Source organism: Protopterus annectens, chromosome 12.part0 (assembly GCF_019279795.1).
Source record: "Protopterus annectens isolate FY-2018-M chromosome 12.part0, PAN1.0, whole genome shotgun sequence".
Lineage (NCBI taxonomy): Eukaryota > Metazoa > Chordata > Ceratodontiformes > Protopteridae > Protopterus > Protopterus annectens.
The window spans coordinates 997,743,805-997,757,760 of NC_056746.1; the positions used below are offsets into that span (position 1 = coordinate 997,743,805).

The window sequence follows — 13,956 nt, forward strand, 5'->3', positions numbered from 1 at the left end:
ATATGATCTTTGATTCACCTTCCTGCTTGTTTTAAATTGTAGTTCTTGTTTAATACAGTGACATTTGTTAGAATGTATTGTAAATTTGTAGTCTTGAGCATTTTTTCCAGTAATTGGTGAAACAAAATGTATGAATTAATGAATGAAAAAAAAAAAAATATATATATATATATATATATATATATATATATATATATACATCCTTTGGCTGATCAGGTTAGCCCCACTAAGGGAGCAGCCTCTATTCAGGGTAGACCAGTGGTGATATTTATAAAATTAGAGGAAATTTGGCCAGGGCTTCAAGCAATTTCCCCTTCTCTTTCGATGGGTGTCATAGGATGTTTTACATCCACCTGAAATACCACAAACTCAAGCAGATGACCTTAGTTTAAGGTCTCATCTGAAGGATGGCATTCCTAGGAATGCAGCACCCCATTATGTTACACTGCAGTGTCAACAACCATCTTCTTGGTGTGAGAATAGAACCCACAGACATCTGTGCCAAATGTGTGTGCACACCACTGATACTGTTAATAGCAACAATGACAGAAGTACCAATTTTAGGACAATTCAACCAGAAAAGGCTCCTTAAATTGCTGTCATTATAATCCATCAATATCCTAATTCAACAGTTATAACCACTTTATTGACTGTCTATTCATCACTTCTATTTGTAATAAAATTGGCCACAGTAAAGTATTCCAAATTTATTTTACACATATGCACACTAACCCTGCATAGTCAGATTAATGACTTTCTAAATTTATCAGCTCAGCAAGGTCAGACATTTTTTATCCACAGACATCCTGCAAACCAAGCAATAATAGCTGCATTGTTGATTGCATCCTTGTCAGATGTCTGTGTAAATATATAACTCAGAGAAGCCCCAAATTCTGGAATAGACTGCTCATACATGTCAAACAGAGCGCCTCTTTGGCCCTCTTCAAAAGGAACCTTGACGATTGGATGGGAGAAAGGAAATTCACCCCAGGGATCACGTTGGTCGCCCTGCTAGACAGGGGTCCAGGGAAGTAAATAGTGTCGGAAGAAATAGCCAGGGAATTGTTATAGCTAGGCTTGTATAGGCCCTAGGGCCAATAGCCTAGTACCAACCTATGAACCTATAATAATGACCAAAGTCTCATATTTCAAATGTATTTCACTCAAACATACTATAGTCACAGTATTCCAGCTTAATTACACACACACACACACACACACACACACACACACACACACACACACACACACACACACTACTACTACTACTACAAAGCCAGATTAAAGACTGTTTAAAAATTAAAATTGACTAGCTGGTAAGAGCCTAAGGTACTTTCATCCACAGAGATCTCCCCACCCCTACCCCCACCCTCTCCAGCAGTTATAGCCACTTTGTTGACTGAGTACACTCATTATTGTTATGAAGAAATAAATTACATGTACTTTATTGGTATCTTTGGATGAATTACATGACATTATATAAAAATCACTAGCATTTGGCCATAAGATCCAGCTATTTGTAGCATGGTTTAAACAGAAGAGTATTTATGAGAGCATACGAAATATTAACCATCTGATAATCCATCTTAAGTCAATATGAACAATTTTGGAAGAAGTAAAAATTATCTGAATAATTCCACATTAATGAGAAATTGAATGCAAACATTGCTGCTGGAAAATAAATGTGCATTTCAGTGCTTGAAGAATAAATTGCCTAGGTTACATTAGAAAATGGTGTACTGGTGAGGGAATACATGGCAAACAACAACAATAGGTACATAGTTACTAGGCATGCAGTCCTGAAGACCATTTAGGAGCCTAGCCCAAATTCTAAATTGCTCCAAAGCACTGTCTGGTTAAGTGAATTGCTCAGTGTTGCACAGTAAGTAAATGAAGGTGGAAAGATTCATACACTGCATCCTTGCCACGAGAAACATCTCATTAACAAGTTGGAGCTTTAGTCCACTTTGCTAACTGCCAGATTATCTTTTAACTAAATGCTGAAATCCTGTACAATCTGATCTTGTAGAGAAGACTGTACCACAATAATATACAACGACTACATAAAAGATGCTGAAGATCAGATGGTTCTGATCTTCACTCCATACAATGCAGACTATATGACCTGACAAGTATCAACCCCTTTGCAGTTGATGGAGTCTATAAAGAAGATACTGCAAAAATATATTACTAAAATGCAACATGCTTAGACCACTAAAATGCAATATGTTTAGACTGTATTACACAATTCAGGCCCATTAATGAATTAATTATTTAGTACAATGAACAAAGTAAAACAATTAAAGACAATAAAGATACTTCAGCAGCCCTTGTTCAACAACTCAGAAGTCATGAAAAAAATCTGAAATACTACTGCAAATAACATAATACATTTTGTGGGACTTACATGCAGGACACCTGCACTTCATTTTTGACCTCCCTATGTCATCTCTATCATCAAGAAAAGCTATCTGATCTGACATCACCCACTACAGGTCTGACCTGTTTGAATGGCTAATAATGCTGTATTGCTGCAGTATACACCTCCAAAGTCAACAAACCTAATGGGGCCATATGCAACGTAATGAATCAGGTCCTCTGTATCTACTGAGACTTCTAAGAATGGCATGCCATTACACTTGCACATCATCCTCAACTCTCCACCCAAAGAGAGGAGAGCAAGCTGAATTTTGTCATTCCTCTCCCTTCAGACGAGCTCCAACAGGAGCCTGAGCTGTTAACCAAACTTGGATCACCTATTTCACAGTGAGGGCTTTGCCTCACTATGCTAGCAGATAACCTGGAACATGTCTGATGTAATTGTGTGATCCATATGCTGGTCAAGGTCTTATAGTACTTGAGATTTGTGCATACTACTCAATTAGAGCTGATGAAAACTGTGGTGGTGCACCCATATAAGAGACCTCATCACCTTGAGAGAGATACTTAGAGACCCGCAAGTGGAGCTTATTGAGATCCAAATCACACTTAATAAAATTAGCTTTCAGTTAATAGTATGCTACAGAACCCCCATTGTTTCTCCAGAAAATCACATAATATTCCTATATATTCCAGATGAGCTTCTTTAAGCAGGAACACTGTTATCCTAGCTGGTTTTAACTACCTAAGGATTAACTTGGGGACCTATACCACCAACGTAGGATATGCTCAAAAAAATCTTAGATTTTATAAGCAAAAACTTCCTTGACCATATTGTTAAGAAGCCTACTAGAAAACAGAATATACTTGACCTGGTCTTAACAAGCTTATCATCCATATGTAGCATCCCTAAGGTATCCCCTTAATTGGTCAAGCCAGACCACAAACTAGTAATCTTCTCCATCAGAATCTCCAACCAGAAAGAAATATCCCAGAATCAAGGACTTGAAACATACAGCTCTCTTACAATTCGAAGATGAGGTCTCTAAATTTGAGTATAACACTTATGCCCCAAATTTTGGTATTGCAAAAAGTTATTCTACTTGCACCTGCACATGTATTAATTTGCTAGTCCCAACTTGGTCCAAACAAATGGAGAGGTCTAAAAGCAAACCGTTGTGGAGGTCCTTATGAAATTGCAAAGCACAAGCAACAGCACAATAACGCTGTAAAGTTAATCCACATACGTTTTTGTCACAATAACTTGTTATTGTGACGAAAACGTATTAACTTTACAGCATTATTGTGCTGCTGCTTGTGCTTTGCAATTTCGTTTGCTGTGCTGTGCTACTGTGATTTAGCTTGCTGCAGATTGTTTTTTTGTGCTTGTTCATTAAAGCAGTTGTCCGTTTTGCTGAGCTCCATGTGTGCCTTACTTCAGGTTTACCAGTTTTTATCTTGGGCACTCAGACCACTGGTTTGGTTTATAAGTCTTATATGCAAAGTCATGGAATGTTTTATAACTGACCTAATTACCTATAATTATCAGAAATGAAAAGTGGCCACTTCTGATCACACAAAGGCAGTAATTTAAGAGGGCAGTATGGTGGCAGCTAGATTCCTGGTATGCAGAGCAAGCAAAAGAGAAGCGGTACTAGAAGGAAGAAAAAGACAGCGATATTTATCTTTTACAGAATCTGGTGACCATCCACAGCAGTACCATGTAAATTTAAAAAACGCATAGGCTGCCTAAATGGGACCATACCAAAGGCTAAAAGGATGTAGAGATTGCAGAAACACACAGAAGGAGGGAGAGAGAGGGGGAAGAGAAAACAGAAAAGCTAAAATATCTGAACGCACTAAAAATGAAAAAATACCTTTTTATGTCTTCAAAAAAAAAAAAAAGGTCAAGATGAAAACCATAACAATAGCTTAACACCAACATTAAAACAACTGATTTGCAGAAAAGAATGCACAGGAACCATACAAAAGCATTGAACAATTCAAATCTACAATGTACGGAAGAACTTTAAGCCCAAGTAGATTTGGCAAAAAATATGCAAGTCAGAAAGAACAAAACTAGAACATTTCACTACGAAAAGTCAAAAAGGGAAAGCAGAGATGAGCCATATTTAACATCTTTAGTTTTTAAGGCTACAGAAAACTCTGCAGTTAACCGGAACTCAAGCAACCGGCGCACAAAAAAAATACAATACAACTTTCATGTGTTGCACTGTCTACCCCCCCACCACAGAAATATACCTTCCATTTTTAGAGTTTTAAAAAGGAAAATGTGAATAAATGTTTGTGTACTGACAGCTTTAAAAAAATAGTCTGACCTGTCAGTAAGAAACTTTGGGCGCAGCAACGGTCTTGCTGACAGGCTTACGAGTGTTGACTTATGACTCGTCACACAGCAGAACTCTGGTCTGTAAATTGCGCCCTGCTTAAGTTGGGGAGGGCGCAATTGTTGCTAGCCTCTCGGCGGTGAAATAAAAAAAAAAAAATGTTGTTGTTTTTCGGCTTTTCCCGATTAAGGGTCATCAGACAGCAGAACTCCGATCCATAAATTGCGCCCTTTTGAGGCCGAGGAGGGCGCAATTGCTAGCCTCTATGGGCGGCGGTGAAATTTAAAAAAAAAATAAATGTTGTAGTTGTCTCTAAGGGTTTTCCCAGTTAGGGGTCGTCACAACAGAACTCCGGTCCGAATTGCGCCCTTTTGAGGCCGGCCTGTACGGCGCCCGAGGCGGTCACCTAGTTCGCCTATGCCTAAGGCCGGCCATGCTCCATATGCGCATTAAAACACCCCACTGGCACAGCTGTAGAGTTGAGTCCTTAGCCGAGTGTCCAAGTCAAGTCCTGCACCACTCTCTCTCTGAAATGGTTGCTTCATGTCCCTGCTCCCAGCAGCCGACATGCACACTCTTTAAGATTTGATTTGCAATCACAGACACACACACACACACACACACACACACACACACACACACACACACACACACACAACTGGGAAAGTCTGGCATGGTTTACTAGCCGTGCCCCCTTCTGCTCAGGCTATAAGGTAGCTACTGCCACCAAGCACTCCAAAGCCAGCTACTGTTAGGCTCTTACAAGAGTACCCAATTATACTGAGTAAAATTAATATTAATACAAATGATAGTGTTTGGTCAATGCAATAAGGCTTTCAGGAGTGGCCACAGAGTCACCAAATGGATATGAGTACTCTCAAAATTTAACATATTCTCTGAAGGACCAGCCATAATGAAAAGTTTAAATATATTTAATCGAAAATAATAAAAAAAACATTTGAATAAGGAATATTTATTTACAATAAACACCAGAGTTTCAGTCACAGGAAATATTAAAATAACACAGATGAACAGAATCAAACAAATACAGAAAAACAGTACTTAACTAATCTTACTATATTTTCCTGACCGTTATAAAGAATTATTATTCCCTGCTTCACTTACTAGAGCAAGGCAAGATGCAGTAGGTGAGGCAACCTTCCTTTTTAAGTTACAAAAACAGACTGCTCTGAGACTTCAGTCTTCCCTAGTATTAAAATATCATTTTAGTGATGGATTACAGAATTACATTACATCTATCTGGTCATCTGACTTCTGGTTCCCATGCTACCTGCTTGGCTAGAAGCTGCCAGGATTTAGCACATACGTGTTGCAATATATATCTTGAGCTTTGCTAAAGTTTATTGCAGCATCTGGAATAATAATTTCAAACCTTCACCCTTCCAGAGTAGCAATCAATTAGTTCACTCAAAGACAATACAGAATGCTTCCTAGTACAGACTTTTTGTCTCTAGCTGCATTGAGAACTGTAAAATGCAATCTTTATAGCCTAGGCCCAGTAATTTAATTTCAGAATATTTTTCGAAGTCAGGTGGATTGAGATTAACCTCTTCTCTTCCAGTAGCCTCTGTTACAATATATTCATTTCAACAGTTACAGTGCATACATTTAATCAGTTACTACATGCAGGTATATTTATTTTCTGTCTAGCAGCACCTGCCCTTGATACATTTTTAACACAAGCAGCTTTACAAATACATTTCAACTCAAAACAACTGTACCAATCAGTTTGATATACAAATGACACATATTTCTTTACAAAATTCCAGCTAGCTGTGATGGCATATGTTACACATCCACTGCCCTACTTCTCTTGGCATAACTGGCAATACCTCACATCATCACACCAATGATGAAGGAGAAAGGATACTCCATTTCTTGGATGTCTTCAGACAACTCATGTACTATCTTGATCAAACCAAATCTTTCAAATTTTCAGATCAGTTGTTCATTTATTGTGAAGGTAAAAAGAAGGGACAACTTGTGTCAAAACAGACTATTTCTAAATAGTTGTCTAAGGCTATTACCTTTTGTTATACTTACCACACCAAAACTATTCCAGGTAGGGTGTAGGCCCACTCTACCTAGGCCTTGGCTTCATCTATGGCTTTTTGGAAAGGGTTGGATTCAAGAAGTATTCTAGAAGCTGCAGCTTAGCCCTCTATACATTCTTTTACAAAGCACTATAAGCTTGATTCCTTGTCTAGATCTAGATCAGGCTTCGGAAGGACCATTCTTGAGGTACTGCTAGACTCTTCTTCTACTTCCCAAATGTAGGATGCTAGGGTAATCAACCCATATAACTAATGCTAATGCAACAGTGATCAATATAATGAACCTAGTACATTTGTGTAAGTAAACTTACCATAACAGTAGATGTTTGAATGATCACTGCTGCAGTAGCCACTTCTTTCCTCCATCCCCCTGTGTTTTAGTGTGTTGTTTATGCCAGAGTGTGGTTATTTATTTTTTGTTCTTCTTAGCATTGTCCTTTCAGGGCTCAGCCTCCCTCTCTCTGTTGGCAGGAAAGCTCTGAAGGGCCGAGTGCCCAAACTTATCTTTTAATCAGCTCAGCTCGAGCTGCCAGACAGTTTAGGTGCATGGAAGGTGCACTGAAGCTTTGGAAGCTGGACGGCTTTTATATCCTTGGCACAATATAATCCATATAGCTAAGACTACTACAGCAGTGTTCATTTGATCATCTACTGTTATGGTAAATTTACTTACACAACTATACTTTCCAGTGCATTAAGTATGCAAAACCAGAATTAACCATGTTGATTATGAGGAGACCATGGCTGATTTTACCTTCTTTGTACTACACATTAATACAGACTTTGAGTGTGCTTGCTGAATGAAGTTTTTGGAATTCATTGTGTAGAATGACTCCATATTTTACTTGTGACCGAATCTAATTGTACTGGTCTCATCTTGATGTTAGTGATGTTTATCATGGACCAAGCATTTAGAAATGAAAAAGGATGGTCATATGTGTTGCCATTTAGTTTTAAAATAATTTTGCTCTCATTCAGGAAGTGCAAATACTTTGGTGTATAAAACAGAGGGCAATGAGTTTCTTAGTGAATACGTGAGATGGATTTCTTTGTCCCAGTTCAAAGCTAATATCAGCCTTTCATTTCTATGATTCTAACAGTCCCTAAGCAGAGAGCTTTCTCTGCATATATGTGTGTGCATGTTTTTGCAGCTTGTCCCCATCCAAGAACTGTAGAATCCTAATGAAATTTATGTTTTTGTAAAAAAAGAGTTTGTTGGTTATTTGGTTATTTTTATACTTTATGTTCAAAGCTTTTTAATCTTGTAAATGTACTTGTAATAGTCATGTCAGATTGCTGCGCCCCCCCCCCCCCGCCGTGTTATGGTTTAGCATTTGGGGCGGTAAAACATTTTGCCCCAATGGGCTAATGGACAAGGCACTAAAATCTTATGTCAGGGATTGTGGGATCAAGTCCAGTCTCAGATGATATAATTTATGCCCCCACTGAGCAAATGGGCAAGGCACTGACCTCCTAAGCCAGTGACTGTGGGCTCAAGCCTCATCTAGTGGAATGCCATTTCTGCACCAGTACTCCAATCAATATGGCACTGGCCTCATAAGACAGGGATTTTGGGGTCAAATCCTATGTGGAATGGTGCCATTTTCACCTGTTAGTTAATACAAAGCAGTTTGGCAGTTAGCACAGAGAATTAAGGTTATAAGGTATTAACAAGCTCTTTCTGCTTAATCAGGATATCATATTCCATTTAACAGTAAAAAATCCAGGAATTGGTAAAATACTCTCTGTTCAAACAGTCCAACTAAATTCCAAAAAAGAAAGAAAGTATACCAAGGCTGGGTGCTGTAAAAAACTTTAATGCTTTTATTGTTTTATGGTGAATTAAAGATTTTTGCAGTACGCCAGCCTTGGTATACACTCCTTCTTTTTTGGAATATCATATTCCATTTGCCTACTGCATGACTATAAACATGTTAGTTAACCAAACAGTTCTCCTAGTTTGCCCAAAAAAGGGACAATTTTTTCCAATGGGTTTACTTGGTTAACATATATATATATATATATATATATATATATATATATATATATATATATATATATATAGATATGTTAACCAAGTATATATAAACAAAAAAGGAAGAACTCTGGCTATCTCTCCCACAGACCCTTTTAATTAAAGATGTCTGGCTTGTGTTTGGAAAGAGTTAGATTTATGTCCCTCAGCATCTATGAAGACTGATAATTTATAGAGGTCACTCTAAAGGTCATGACTTCTGACCAGATATTCTAAAGCAGATTTGTGTGTCATTTCTTTTTCACTGCTTAGATCTTGGAAACCTTAGCACCTGGAAAACTATCCTTTGAGCAATGCCAAGCCATAAGCAAGAGGAAAAGTTAGGGCATAAAAAAAGGCCTGTGGGCAGGCCTGATGTTGTACTGAGACAGCTTGATTTTCTTTTTATCTGCTTTCTACTGTGATGGATCTGATATCTGATAGCCATGTGGGGGAGATGGCCTCAGTCAGGGGAACTGAGCCAGGTGATTAAGTTATGGGATGCAGAGATGAAGGAAGAGCACACGCAAAGAGCAGATGATTGGTTGCCACCGACAAATGAACAATGTTAAAAGGCTTCAAACTACACTAGGTGGTTCTCTTTTAGCCCATCCACTTTCATATTCTTCCATCTTAATAGCAGTCCACATGGGTTTTTACCTAATAAGAAACGTCATTTTCCTTGACCATTCTTACAGCTGAAATTATACTGACAATGCTGTTTAGGTGTGATCACACTAGACTTGTCTCAGAGCAGTGTGCTGTAGATGAACCATGATTTTACTGACATGTACCATGGAAAGGAAAAGTGTTTCCAAGCTATGCTGAAAAAATGCAATTATCTTTAATGGGGTTTACTTAGTAAACTAGTTAAAATGTAATGCAAGGTGAGCAATGTTGAGATGATTCAGGCATTGTCTATCAGGTCGGGATCCTGAGTATTGTAGTGCAAGACATTTCCCTTGTCCTAGTAGATAGTGTCACTTTGTACTTCTTTTTCATCTCTTTTTTTTATTTTTTACATGATTGTATATCAGACATAATGATTTAATTTCAAATTCAAATTGAATGAAGACCCATGTACTGTTCTGATTTATTTTAAATTGGATTTCAGTATCTTGTAGTTGAATTTTCTTCTCACTGTACTTTATTTATGAATGTATAAATACTTGGGTTCTACTTTTTCATCTGAAAAATATTACCACAGCTTAGCGTTCCTTATTATAGGAAAAACTCTCATTTTACTATCACACTTTTTCCTTAGATTAGAAATTCACTTACCTTGTTTGTTTTTTTTTTTTTTTTCAGATAATGCCTTACACCAGTTATCTTTTGGCCACGGTGTGTCAAAAATTTAGAAAATGCCTATCTTGACTCTGCATGCCCCCCTCCCCCCACCTCCACGAACAAAAGAGAAATGATTCTTTATATAATCATTTATTTAAAAAAATACAGTCCAATCATGTGTGCTGCTATGTATTATAAAAGTAAAAGAAAAATCAGTGATTTACAATAGAAAAAATGATATGAACACTGATAATTGGGCTTAAAATAGTGCACCAAAACATTACCCTACTTTTAAAAGTAATTTTGAATTGAACTGAGAAAAAATATGGAACATGCTGCATTTGATTTGATTAACATCAATTAGTGACATTTTTATTGCTGAGTTTTAATAGATAAGTGCAGGGTCACATATTTCTTGTATTTTTGCTCATTCAGTTTCTTTGGTAATTTGGGTGTTGATGAATGCTGGTGGGTTTCACTTTTGACAAGCATGTCATAGGTTCGCCATCACTGCCTTATACTGATTTATCTGGTTCGGTCATTGTGTTTTAATAGTTCTGTGTTACTATTCTGTTTGTACATGGGCTGGGACTTGGCATGATTAAATACAGTTTTCTAAGTGTGAGAGGGATTAAGAGTAAGATTTCTAGACCGCAATGATTTTTTTTTTTTAAAACATGCAATGTGTGCGCTATGTAAATGGTGTGTGCGTGTGTCTGTGTGCAAGTGTATCTGTTTTTATGGGGAGGGGAATGAGGTTAGATAAGACCAGACATAAAGTAAGAGAATTCAAAGATAATTTGTTTGATATAAAAATGTTTCCATTACAAGACTGTCACAGTTGCATTACAAGTTAGAAAGTGGAGCATGGTGTCATAATTCCATAATTCTACCTGTCATGATAAGATTTCTGCAGTTCTAGAAGCCAATATTTTTTGTTATGGCCGTCTAGTTTGGATCTAAGTACAAGAACTTTGGGTATGGTTGTCAAGTTTAATGCTAAATTCAGGAACATGGGTGTCAGTGCAGGTCAACATGGAGATTTTCACAAGGTTGTTTGGGGTATTTTCTTGCTTCTCCTCCTGTTTTTATAACAGCAGCAGCATCATGTGTTCTTGCCATAAGACTGCCTCTGAAAGACTGTTTTCTTGCAGTTCATGATAATGTACTGCCAGATCCAATTTGATGTAATTATGTACTATGGTGTACAGAGCAGAATCCTGGATTTTCAGTCCTGCAATTGCCCTGATGACCCTAATGATATTATGAGTAACTATTGCATTTTTTTAAAAATGGAGAAGCTGGCCAGCCTATTGCCCTGCTCAGTTGTCTTTTAATAGCTGCAAATTTTATATCAGTGGGGGTTCTTAAAGCAGGTACCTTTAAAAGGACTGAAACAATAGAATATGAAGTGAGGTTTGTTGGTGATTTACATACAGTAACAACAGAATTCTCTATAATTCTCCAGGCTGGTTGTACTTTTCAGACTAGAGAAACACACTACAGGCACAAAACAGAATAAGCTAGCATTAGTTAAAGTTACCATCCTTACATTGCGTGGTGCCAGCTCATTTCCATTTCATGTGCTCATTCCAGACAGATAGCAGCTAAGCACTTTAGTTCATATACTAAATAAAACCTGCCTTTATAAAATCATTTACTTTCTCATCACTGCCTGCGTTGTTAATTTCCACTGCTGGAATACTGCTTACCAAGATTAGCACTAAACTGGGCTAGACTAGAGTTCCAGTTCTAGTAAAGAAGGGTTAGGTAACCTCAAATTCCTGGTCTGATGCAACAGTTTCAAAGTAATGATGTTTGCTATTTTTTCAGCTTAACAAACATGTTTAGTTGAACCATATTATAAAATCTGACTTTTGGGATCTTTCACCTAAGGCTTACATGAATGATATATAATTTATAAAATGTTGCTACGTAAATTTCAGGATTAAATCTTAAAAAAATACTGGGATTGACCTGATGTTGCAGAGGTAGGGTGTTAATCTGCACCATTACTGACATAGGATGAAGTAGCTGACAGCCAACACTTCTATCCTGCTAGAAGTTTGGTGAACACAATACTTGTGTGAACACAGCTAGGGACTATGATTGACCACCACATGAATTATGACTCCTGTTTCCATTATTGCAATTCCCTTTGGGATCTCTCACTCACTGGGGCTAACAGTGATTTACTGTGAGGTTGAAATCCTGTGGAATTTGCACCCCCACCAGGTGAAGGGGTTTCATATCGGGGTCCCAAATAAGGAGAAGTTGGGGAATCTGAGTTTGGGTAGGTGAGGAAGCCAGGGAGAACTGACAGAGATTGTGCAGGGTAGTGTGGGGAGTGTAAAAAGAAATCTTAAAAAATGTCACAAAATTCCACTATTCCATTAAGAGATGTTGCTAAAGGCTACTGAAAGCCCTCATCCACTCTGTAATGAGACCGTTTTGAACATTAGGAATTCTGAAATGTGAAACTGTGGAATGATAATCAGTAGCAGTCCTGCTAAGTCAGAGAGTATTAGTCTTTTTCTTTATATATTGGGTCTAGACTCTCAGGAAAACCAGGTAGCACTGATTTGTAGAATATACCTTTGTAAACAGATGCTTTCATCAAAAATACTACAGTTAAATGTCAGTAAAAATGCATTGATTGCAAAGTTATAACATTGAAATAATTGCAAATGAACACAAATATTTGAGGTTATCCTGTCCTTTAAACAGTATAAATTTAAGTGTAGACCTATTGCCATTGCACAGCATTTTGTTATATTATCTTTCTCTAATACCCTTAAAATTATTTTGGGTGGAAATATTTTTTTTATTCCTGCATGAGTGAGTGCTTGTAAAAATCAAAATGTACATTCTTCTTACTATGTACCTTCCCAGTATCATTCTTCTGGCCGTCTGTTTGAGAAACACCCTAGTTAGACAGACTGCCTTCTGAAATGAGCATCCCCAAGTGTTTAGCTGCTTATAAAAATTAAAACAATATATTGTTCCATGTTACAGCCACACATCCAGTAATGAACTAGGAAAATAATTCAATGCAGTTCTGATGTAAATTAAATAAAAGTCTAGCTTTAAGTAAACAGCACTCTTATGCAAAGAAATAACTTCAGAAAAAAATGATTTAGCAATATTTAACTAAAGTAAGGTGATGCACATTCAAGTCTTAACAGTGTATGCCAGTGTCAAATTTATTATTGCAAGAAAAGTGAGGAGTAACTGTGAAATTAATTAGTTCAGTATGCTACCCTGTTAAAGTACAAAAAAATGAAAAAATGCATTTTTTCTGTCTCTCTCTCTCTCTGTATGTATATATTATACACATATAAATGTTAGAAGATAGTTCTACGGACTTACCTTAATTTCTGCTTTTTTCACTTCATAGTACAACAGGTGACAAACTTTCTTCCTCAGTCCAGTTAAAAGAGCTGTCAGTGCATTTTTCTTCTCTCCCTTGTAGTCCAAGCCATGTGAGTAGATTCTGTTGTTGGGACTTAGAATACAAGAAGTGGAACAGTTGAGGCAACAGGCTGAGGTTTTCAAAAGGGAGGGGTGTGCATACTGACATCACAAAGAGGATGGGCTCTTTGTTCAGAAACTTGATGAGAGAGCCATGGTAACCAGAGCTTGCAGAAACAGGGTCCCCTCTTAAAATGGAAATTGATCAAGTTGCCCTAGAGTGATGATTCATTTCACTCCACATGTTTTTATATCAAAGTCTTTCTTGGAAGTCATGGTTGTAGCCTTACAGCATTTTCAGTGGACATCGTTATTGTTATTGACATGAAATAAAATCAGCACATACTTCATATGCTCTGAAAATTCACACTGAAGTATGCAA

At 37.4% G+C, this 13,956-nt stretch overlaps 1 protein-coding gene across 1 annotated transcript in view; it reads right to left on the reverse strand.

The window, feature by feature from the left end:
* Positions 1–13,726, reverse strand: part of KCNG1 (potassium voltage-gated channel modifier subfamily G member 1) — a 385,903-nt gene extending 372,177 nt beyond the window's left edge. The window contains exon 1 of the mRNA XM_044090022.1: positions 13,473–13,726. The gene's annotated coding sequence lies outside the window, so the exon portion shown is untranslated. The remainder of the gene's footprint in view (positions 1–13,472) is intronic.
* Positions 13,727–13,956: the final 230 nt, after the last annotated feature.